Here is a 9701-nt window from a genome sequence, read left to right as displayed (position 1 = left end):
CCAGAGGGGACAGAATAGGGACATCATGGGCTGCTCCTGTGCTGCTGAGCTGGGCTGGGCTCCTGGGACACAGGGAGCTCATGGCAGCGGCAGCGCTGCAGAGAGACAGCTCTGCCCAGGAGCAGCTCCTCTGCACACGCAGCAGGGCTGAGGGCTCTGCCTGCAGCACCGAGGGCACAGGAGCCAGGCAGAGAGAGGGGAAAGGCAATGTAGGGGGGTTGGTTGCTGAGGGCTCATTGAGAGAGAGATCCTCACAGTTCTAACACGGTAAGTCTCTGGCTGCAGGACAATGCAGCTGCGTTTCCTGGAGGGATCTCCTAAAGATGATACATCCCACAATTTACAGGGTCTGTCAGGTCTCTCTCACAGTATTTCTCATGTAGAGGACAAGAACATGGTCCAGATCAGCACTTTCCTGCTGCACTGTCAGAGGGACAGGGCATGATGGCAGCTTCTGCTGAGGGTGACTGCAGGGGGATCACCCAGGGGTGCCCAGGGCTGTCCTGCAGAGCAGGGTCCCTGCACCCCAGGGCTGTGCCGGGCAGGGACTCTGCCGTCTGCCAGGGTCAGCGCTCAGCCTGCCCGGGAGATCCCATGGCAGCAGCTGTGGGGGGAAGGAGCGACCCCCGGCAGGGCAGGCAGGGAGCTTGTGAGGTTGAAGGGGGCTGTGTGGGTCAGGGCTGCTCAGAGCTCCAGATCCCCCCACAGACATGGCAGAGGGGCCTTCTGAACAACGACATTGAGACAGCAACAGCTGCAAGGGAAGGAGTCTGTGCTTTCAGTTTTTCACTCTTGCTCGTCTGGGTGTGCAGTGGGAGATGGGGATTTATTTCTCTCTTTGGAGAAGACACTGAGACCCCAGTTCTCGTTAGGACTTGTCTGAGCTGCTCCTGAGCCCCTGCACACACAGAGCTGCCCCTGGGCAGTGCCAGGAGGTGTGAGCAGGACAGAGCTGAGCACACAGCGGGGGGGACAGGGTCTGTGACACTGACAGGGAGCAGACCAGGGACAGACACACAGCTGCAGGCAGCACAGACATGGGCAGGGAGAGGGAGCTGCGACCAGAAATGCTTGAGACGGGATTCAGGATCCCCTGCCATTCCCCACAGTTCAGACACATTTCCCAGTGCAACCCCTGGTAACCTCTCCTCCCCAGCAGACCCTCTGCCCCAAAGCCATGGGGTCCAGGTCATGAGTCTCCACCTTGCTTTATTTTCCGGCAGCACTTCAGTGTTCTTCCCTGTTTCTCCACCTGTCCCTGGTGCTCTTGCTCTCTGGGGTTGGGATGGGAATGTGGGTCCGTTCTTGCTCTGACACCAACACAGGGGGTTTTGCACCAGAGATGTGTTCATGGAAACTAGATGCCCAAGCTGAACTGTTTTCTTCACTTGGTAGAAACAGAATTGTCTGAACCCTCCTTCTATCAGGGAGGGGGTTTTCCATGAGAAACAGCACGTTTATTTTCCCCAGAGAAGTTGCCCCTAACGTGTAACTGTATCACAGTATCACAGTATCACAGTATGTTTGGGATTGGAAGGGACCTCAAAAGATCATCCAGTCCAATCCCCCTGCTGGAGCAGGAACGCCCAGGTGGGGTCGCACAGGAACATGTCCAGGCGGGTTTTGAATGTCTCCAGAGAAGGAGACTCCACAACTTCCCTGGGCAGCCTGTTCCAGTGTCTGTCACCCTCACTGAGAAGAAGTTTCTTCTCAAATTTAAGTGGAACCTCTTGTGTTCCAGCTTGATCCCATTACCCCTTGTCCTATCATTGTTTGCCACCGAGAAGAGCCTGGCTCCATCCCCATGGCACTCACCCTTTATATATTTATAAACATTAATAAGGTCCCCCCTTAGTCTCCTCCAAACTAAAGAGACCCAGCTCCCTCAGCCTTTCTTCATAAGGGAGGTGCTCCACTCCCTTAATCATCTTCGTTGCCTTATGCTGGACTCTCTCCAGCAGTTCCCTGTCCTTCTGGAACTGAGGGGCCCAGAACTGGACACAATATTCCAGATGTGGTCTCACCAGGGTGGAGTAGAGGGGAAGGAGAACCTCTCTCGATCTACTAACCACCCCCCTTCTAATACACCCCAGGATGCCATTGGCCTTCCTGGCCACAAGGGCACAGTGCTGGCTCATGGTCATCCTGTTGTCCACCAGGACCTCCAGGTCCCTTTCCCCTACACTGCTCTCTGATATGTAATCTCCCAACCTATACTGGAACCTGGGGTTGTTCCTGCCCAGATGCAGGATTCTACACTTGCCCTTGTTAAATTTCATTAGGTTATTCCCCACCCAACACTCCAGCCTGTCCAGGTCTCTGGATGGCAGCACAGCCCTCCGGCGTGTCAGCCACTCCTCCCAGCTTAGTGTCATCAGCAAACTTGCTGATAGTACACTCAATTCCCTCGTCTAAATCGTTAATGAATATATTGAATAATATTGGCCCCAGCACTGACCCCTGAGGCACTCCACTGGATACTGGCCTCCAACTAGACTCCGCACCATTGACTAAAACTCTCTGGCTTCTATCCCTAAGCCAGTTTGCAACCCACCTCACTACTCTATTGTCTAGACCACACCTCCTCAACTTAGCTGTGAGGATGCTGTGGGAGACTGTGTCAAAGGCTTTACTGAAGACAAGGTAGACCACATCCACCGCTCTGCCATCATCCATCCACCTTGTTACATTCTCATCAAAGGCTATGAGGTTGGTCAAGCATGACATACCCTTGGTAAATCCATGCTGACTGCCCCTAATAACCCTCTTATCCTTGATATGCCTTGAGATGGCACCAAGGACAAGCTGTTCCATTACTTTCCCAGGGACAGAGGTGACGCTGACCGGTCTATAATTACCCAGGTCCTCCTTCTTGCCCTTTTTGAAGACTGGAGTGACATTTGCTTTCCTCCAGTCCTCGGGCACCTCTCCCGTTTCCCAAGACTTGGCAAAGATGATGGAGAGCAGTCCAGCAATGACTTCAGCCAGCTCCCTCAGCACCCGCGGGTGCATCCCATCTGGACCCATGGATTTATGGATGTCCAGACTATTTAATTGCTCCCTAACCCAGTCCTCATCGACTAAAGCAAACTACTCCATTGACCTGGCTTCATCTGGGGTCTCAGCGGTACAGGGCTCCTTAGGACAGCCTCCAGCAGAGCAGACAGAGACAAAGAAGGCATTCAGTAATTCTGCCTTCTCTGTATCTTCTGCCACCAGGGCACCCACCCCATTCATCAGTGGGCCTACATCGCCTCTGGTATTAGTTTTATCTGCTATGTATTTGAAAAAGTTCTTTTTGCTGTCCTTGACCCCTCTCGCCAGCTGTAATTCTAAGGAGGCCTTGGCTATCCTAGCTGCCTTCCTACATCCTCTAACAGCAGCCTTATATTCCTCCCAAGTGGCCAGCCCCTGCTTCCATGACCTGTAAACTCTCCTCTTCTGCTTGAGCATACCCAACAGATCCCTATTCAACCACGCAGGCCTCCTAGCTCCCTTCCTTGACTTCCTACGTGTCCAGAGTATCTTGGACCAACTGCTTAACATGTCTGCTTGGTGGGCAGAAAAGGGTGATTCTCACCTGGATTGGGATCTGGGAAACAAGGAAGAGCTGGTGAGGGATGTGAACATCAGTGTCCACCTTGGCTGTCATGAGCAGGACACAGCGGGGTCCCAGGCACAAGAGGGGAGGGAGGAAGGCCAGCAGCAGAGCACAGGCTGGTGGGCTCTAGAGGAGAAGACTTTGTCAAACTGGGGGGGCTGATTCAGGTGGTGTTATGGGAATCAGCTCAGAAGGCTGAAGGAGCTCAGGAAATCTGACAATCCTTACAGGATAGGCTGCTCCAAGCACAAGAATGATCTCTCCAAGTACCCATGAACAGAAGCATTTATCTCGTGAGGCTGCTCCTCTGAACTGATGGAGCACCAGGGCACAAAGGCAGCACAAAGGCAGCACAAAGGCAGCACAAAGGAGGTGGGAGCAGGGGAAGCTGCAAAGGAGCAATTTAGAAACCTTGTCCATGGATGTGGGGATGATGACAAAGCCTCCCTGGACTTGATACCTGCACGGGAAGGGAAGCAAGATGAGCTGACAGAGCTTCACTTGCAGTAAGAGAATAGACAGGGTGAAAGTGGGCCTGCTGCTGAACTTCATAAGAGTAGAATCAGACGGGACTGAGGTTCTTCATGGCTTCTTTGCCTCCATCTTCACCAGCAAGGTCTCCTGGGACTTGGTTCCTGAAGGCAGGAGTCTGGAGAACACCCAGCAGTGGATGGGGCTCAAGTCAGGGGTGACCTGAGCAAACTCAGACACCTTTACAGAACAGGACATGGGTCACTTGACCAGCTCCTGAACACAAGTATCGCTGTGCTGTGGCACCTGTGATTGCCAGGAACACCCACCTCTTGGTCCAGAGGAGTGTGACTCCTCTTGAGCTGTCCTGGCCTGTCTCCTCACTCACATGGTGATTTAGGCACCCACTTTTCTGACATATTCAGTCTTTATCAGGAGATGCAACACATCAATATGGACTGGAGACTGCTGATGCCACCTGTTCTGGAAAGAGAGGAAGGGCGAGCAGGGAAGGAAATAGAAGAAATTTGGCTTAACTGCTATTTATTGTGGAAATGCTCTCTGTTTGGCTATTCCTGAAATCTCTCTAATCATCCACACCAGACCTGAAGCCTTTAGGAAAATGATGCACAGAGCCTTGGCTTGTAAGAGCATTTTAGATGTCAATGAGCCCTCTGCTGCCATGATCCTGAACTGCAGATGCTGAAAGAATGAACAAACCTCCAATGAAGTGGAAGGCAGTGCAAACCCCAAATTTCTGCCATGTGAGCCCTTGATGCTTGTTCATCACAAGAATGGCTGAGCCCTGACCCCTGGGGCCTGGTAGATTTTTCTGAACTGTTTTTCAAGGCTTTTCCTGTGGTCAGTGTGAGTGTTTTGGGTTTTGGGGTGGGTTTTATGTCAAGTGCTGTTGCTTTAGCTGCAAGTCTCTGGTTTTCTGTGGAGTTGGAAATGCCTGTGAGCTCCTCACAACTCATCCAGCTTCTTTCATACACCTGGCAATGGTCACCAATCACCTCAGTGTCCCAGTCCTACACTTGCTTGAATCCCCTATTTGGATCCATAGCCATCACTGCAGGAGGTTCATGGATCCACCAGTCTCATGGATGATTCCTGAGGACCATCCAAGTGTGGGCAGTGTAAGAGAGGAGCAGAGCAGGGTCAGCTCATGGGCCATGACTGAGCACAGCCACCCCAGCAGCAGCTGTTCCCCATCTCCCAGGCACAGCCATGCCCACAGCATGCAAATGTCACTGCCATACATGATTAGCCCAAGAGAGGCCTTTCTTCCTTCCATATTGCCAGGAAAATCTTCCTCCTGTTCCTCCTCCACCTGCAGACATCAACTGCTTTCCATTTCTGGGCTCAGCCATGGCTGGAAGGGTTCACTGAAGCCATCAGCCATCTCATTGCTTCTCCCTGACATGCCCTGACCCTCTCCCACACCTACAATGGCCAATCACGGCTGCTCAGGCCTCCCGCTCTTCAGAAGAGGCCTCGAGCTTCTTGGTCCTTCCTGGTGCTTGTTATAAACTTCCTTGCTCTCTCCAGAGTTCATGGTGAGCTTTCTTGTCCATAACAGCCCCTTTATGACCATGTCTCACTAAATGGTTGTGTTTGTATGATCATTTGTGCAGAAAGGGCAGTCACAGGACAGCACCCAATATGTCAAAACTGATGCTAAGTGAAATGCCGTAAAGACCCGATGAGTTCCCCTGTGTCTGTGTCTCTCCTGGAAGGAGTCTGTCCCGAGAAGGGGATCCAGCTCCTGCCACTCTCTGCAGAGGCACATGAGCAGTGTCCATCACCTGGGGACACAAAGGTTGACGTTTGCCAGACCACCCGTCATCTGAACCACTTAGATGTGTGCTTGTGGATGAGGTATGGAGCCTTATAGTGCAAATACCTATTTAATTGTCATTGCCAAAGGGGTGACCACAGATGCAGAGTACTATTTTACAGATATTTAAATATAAGCATGTTAAACATTATTATTCTTTAAAAACCATCATTCCTTGACAAATTACACAAACACTTGAAGGATTATTCATGCCTTTTAGCATGATTATCCTCTGAAGGCCACCAGCTTTGCATCTCAGGAAATGGGATCCAGAGTCCAAGGGCAGGATGGTTTGGGCTCTGTGCTGGGATCTGGAAACTGAAACGTGCTCCCATCTCCCAGCCCCCTGCCCTCCTCAGTGAGGGTGTGAGAAATTCTACCAGCGAGGGCTGAACTCACAGCCATGACCAGTATCTTATGTCCAACTGCAGCCAGTGGTGTCCTGCTAGCTCAGGATTGGAGCTTCGATTGCTGGATGTGTTTAAAAGACATGGAGATGTGGCGCTTTGTGACATGGTTTAGTGGTGGTCTTGGGAGTTTTCCCCTTCCTGGGGTAAGAGGCTGTTGAGCAGAGACAGTTGTAGAGATTTGGGTCACAGGGGTTTGCAGCAATCCTGTCAAACTCTGAGCAGGATGAGCTTTGGAGCCCAGGAAAAATGGAGATACTCTGAAGGATGTTTGTGAACAGTGGTGCTGTCACTAGTAACAGTAACAGGGAACTCCTGGGGGAAAAGGCTGTTGAGGGTCTGGAGCACAAGACTTCTAAGGAGCAGCTGAGGGACAAGGGGTGTTTAGCCTGGAGAAAAGGAGACAGAGGGGAGACCTTCTCGCTCTCTACAACAGTCTGAAAAGTTGTTGTAGCATGGAGGGTGTTGCTCTTCTCCTGAGTAGCAAGTGATAGGATGACAGTAAACGGCCTCAGCTTGTGCCAGAAAATGTGCAGAACTGATATTAGGAAACATTTATTCATGGAAAAGTTTGTGAAGCAGTGGAACAGGCTGCCCAGGGAAGTGGTTGAGTCACCACTCCTGGAGGTGTCTAAAAGATGTATAGATGAAGCTCTTAGGGACATGGTTTAGTTCTAGAGTTAGGTTATGGTTGGACTCCATGATCTTAATGGTCTCTTCCAACTCAAATGATTCTACGATTCTATGATCCTGTGATTCTATGCTTGAAGGGTCATTTCCCAGGTGGTGGAGCTTTCCTTGGAGGAAGGAATCATAGAATCATAGAGAGTGTTGCAATGGAGCTTGAAAGGCCATCTAGTCCAACCCCCTGCTATGAGCAGGGACGCCTTCAGCCAGCTCAGGTTGCTCAGAGTCCCATCCAGCCTGGCCTGGGATGTCTCCAGGGATGGGGCATCCACCACCTCTCTGGGCAATCGGTGCTGTTATTTCATCTTCCCCATTGTAAAAAATGTCTTCCTCATGTCTGGCCTTTAACTCTCCCCTTCTAGTTCAAAACCATGACCCCTTGTCCTATCACAACATGTCCTGCTCAGAAGTCTGTCCCCATCATTCTTATTGTCTTCTTTTAAGTACACAAAGGCGGCAATAAGGTCCCCCCAGAGCCTTCTCTTCTCCAGGCTGAACTGCACCAACTCTCCCAGCCTGTCCTCCCAGCAGAGCTGTTCCATCCCTCTGATCATCTCGGTCACCCTGCTCTGGCCCCTCTCCAACACATCCATGTCTTTCCTGGGATTCACATGGGTCCACTTCTTGTGCTTATCCTGGCCCTTCTTGATGGCATCTGTCCCTCAGGCGTGCATCTGTCCCTCAGGAGCACTGCTCAGTTTGGTGACATCCGCAAACTTGCTGAGGCTGCACTTGATCCCACTGTGTCATTGATGAAGATATTAAACAGTACTGATCCCAGTGTGGACCCCTGAGGGACATCACTTGTCACCAGTGGCCATCCAGACATTGTGCCATTGACCACCACTCTCTGGGTGCGACCACTGAGCCAGTTCCTCACCCACAGAACAGTCCAGCCATCAAATCCATACATCTCCAAATTAAAGAGAAGGATGTTGTGAGAGACCATGTCAAAGGCTTTACAGAAGTCCAGATAGATGACATCCATAGCCCTTCCTTTGTCCACTGATGTAGTTACTCCATCATAGAAGGCCACTGGGTTGGTCAGGCAGGACTTGCCTTTGCTGGAGCCGTGCTGGCTGTCTCAAATCACCTCCCTGTCCCCCTTGTGCCTTAGCACAGCTTCTAGGACGATCTGAGCCATGATCTTCCAGGCACAGGTAAGAGGCTGACAGGTCAGTAGTTTTCAGGGTCCTCCTTTCTACAGCAGAGCAGACAAACACTGCCACACAGTTCTAGATTAGAAGGTGGAGACTGGACATGAGGAGGAAGAAATGTCACTCAAAGGGCAGTGCTGTGGTACGAGAAATCATCCAGAAGGAGCAGGAGATCAGTCCATGTACTTGTGTTTCCAGGAACAGCATGAGAGTGGAGACACATCAGTCAACGTATAGAAATACCAGGGTGAGAGCAAGGGGAGGAAGCGAGATGGGTGTCTACAGCCTGCAGGGAAACAGCAGCAGCTGAGGGACAGTGTAGGACAACCTGTGGTGGAGATGGCAAAGGGCACTGGCAAGGCTGGATGTCACCAGGAGAACCCAAGTCTTTGTCCCCTTGGCTGTGGCCATCGCCTCTGCCACCAAGGCCTGTGAGGAGACATGTTGTCCTCAGGCACTGGGGCACCTCATGGCCTCCTGCACACCCTCAGTAGGGCTGGGAACTGTCACCCCATTGTCCTTCACTCACACCACACAGCCCACATCCCCTGCCCCAGGAAGAGCCCTGAGCAATGTGTGAGGGACAGGATCTGCCTTCCCAGGGGCTGGGGGTCAGGCCTTGGCCTCTCTGCTTCACCCAACTAACCCAGGGTTTTCTCAGCACCTCAGCTGCCTGCACGTTTCCCTTTGTTTATCTGCCATCATGGCCTCCAATTCTCTGCTCTAGTGAGTCCCTGGGGAGGCTCTGCTGGTACTTGCCCTCAGTGGAACTCATTAATACTTCAAGGAACTTAGTACTTTTTTCTTCTGGATTTGACTTCTGGAAAGGTTTGTGCAGTCTCCTCTCAGCACCTGAGTAATGTCCAAGGACTCAGCACCAAATGCACCATGGGGCTCATTACACTCAAGAAAGCTTTAACAAACCATGTCTCTTCTTGTAATGTCCTTCCAATCTTGTATAGTTAATTAGAGAGTTTTCTTTGTGTAATTATGGAGAAAGATTTCAAAACGCTTCTAATAAAAATGTCCTTTTATTGTAAAGGGTGTATTTTATTACTTTCCAGTGTGGAGAAGATGTGATTGCAGCATTGTCTGATGTTGATCCAGGGTCTCTCCTAAGGAGGTCTGGCCTGGCTGGAGAAGCTGTCCCTTGAGGTCTCACACCGTGTGGACAACCTTGCTCCTCTCCTCCCCAACCCCATCGTTTCTCTCATGGGCCCCCTGGGCCTTGCATCCCTTTTCCTCGCCCCAGACTTCACTGCATCTGCAGCTGGATGTGCCAGCTCCTTTGCACCAGCTCCCACCTGCTCTCCTTGCAGACCCAAGTGCACACAGCAAAGAGGGACTTTGCTTTACCCTTGAACAAACAAAATACAACTGATGAGAGTCATGATTAAAAGAAAACACACTCCTCAACTGTACACCAAGGACAAGCTGCCACCACTGACGTTCACCTTCTCCAAGGCAGGACCATGCAAGAAATGTTTTAGACAGAAAGGAAATTATAAAATAAACACAATAAAAAAGTTGGCTAAAGA

The sequence above is a fragment of the Streptopelia decaocto genome, assembly GCF_964273445.1.
Source record: "Streptopelia decaocto genome assembly, chromosome: 21".
NCBI classification, from domain to species: Eukaryota; Metazoa; Chordata; class Aves; order Columbiformes; family Columbidae; genus Streptopelia; species Streptopelia decaocto.
Note: the sequence above shows the minus strand (reverse complement) of the source record.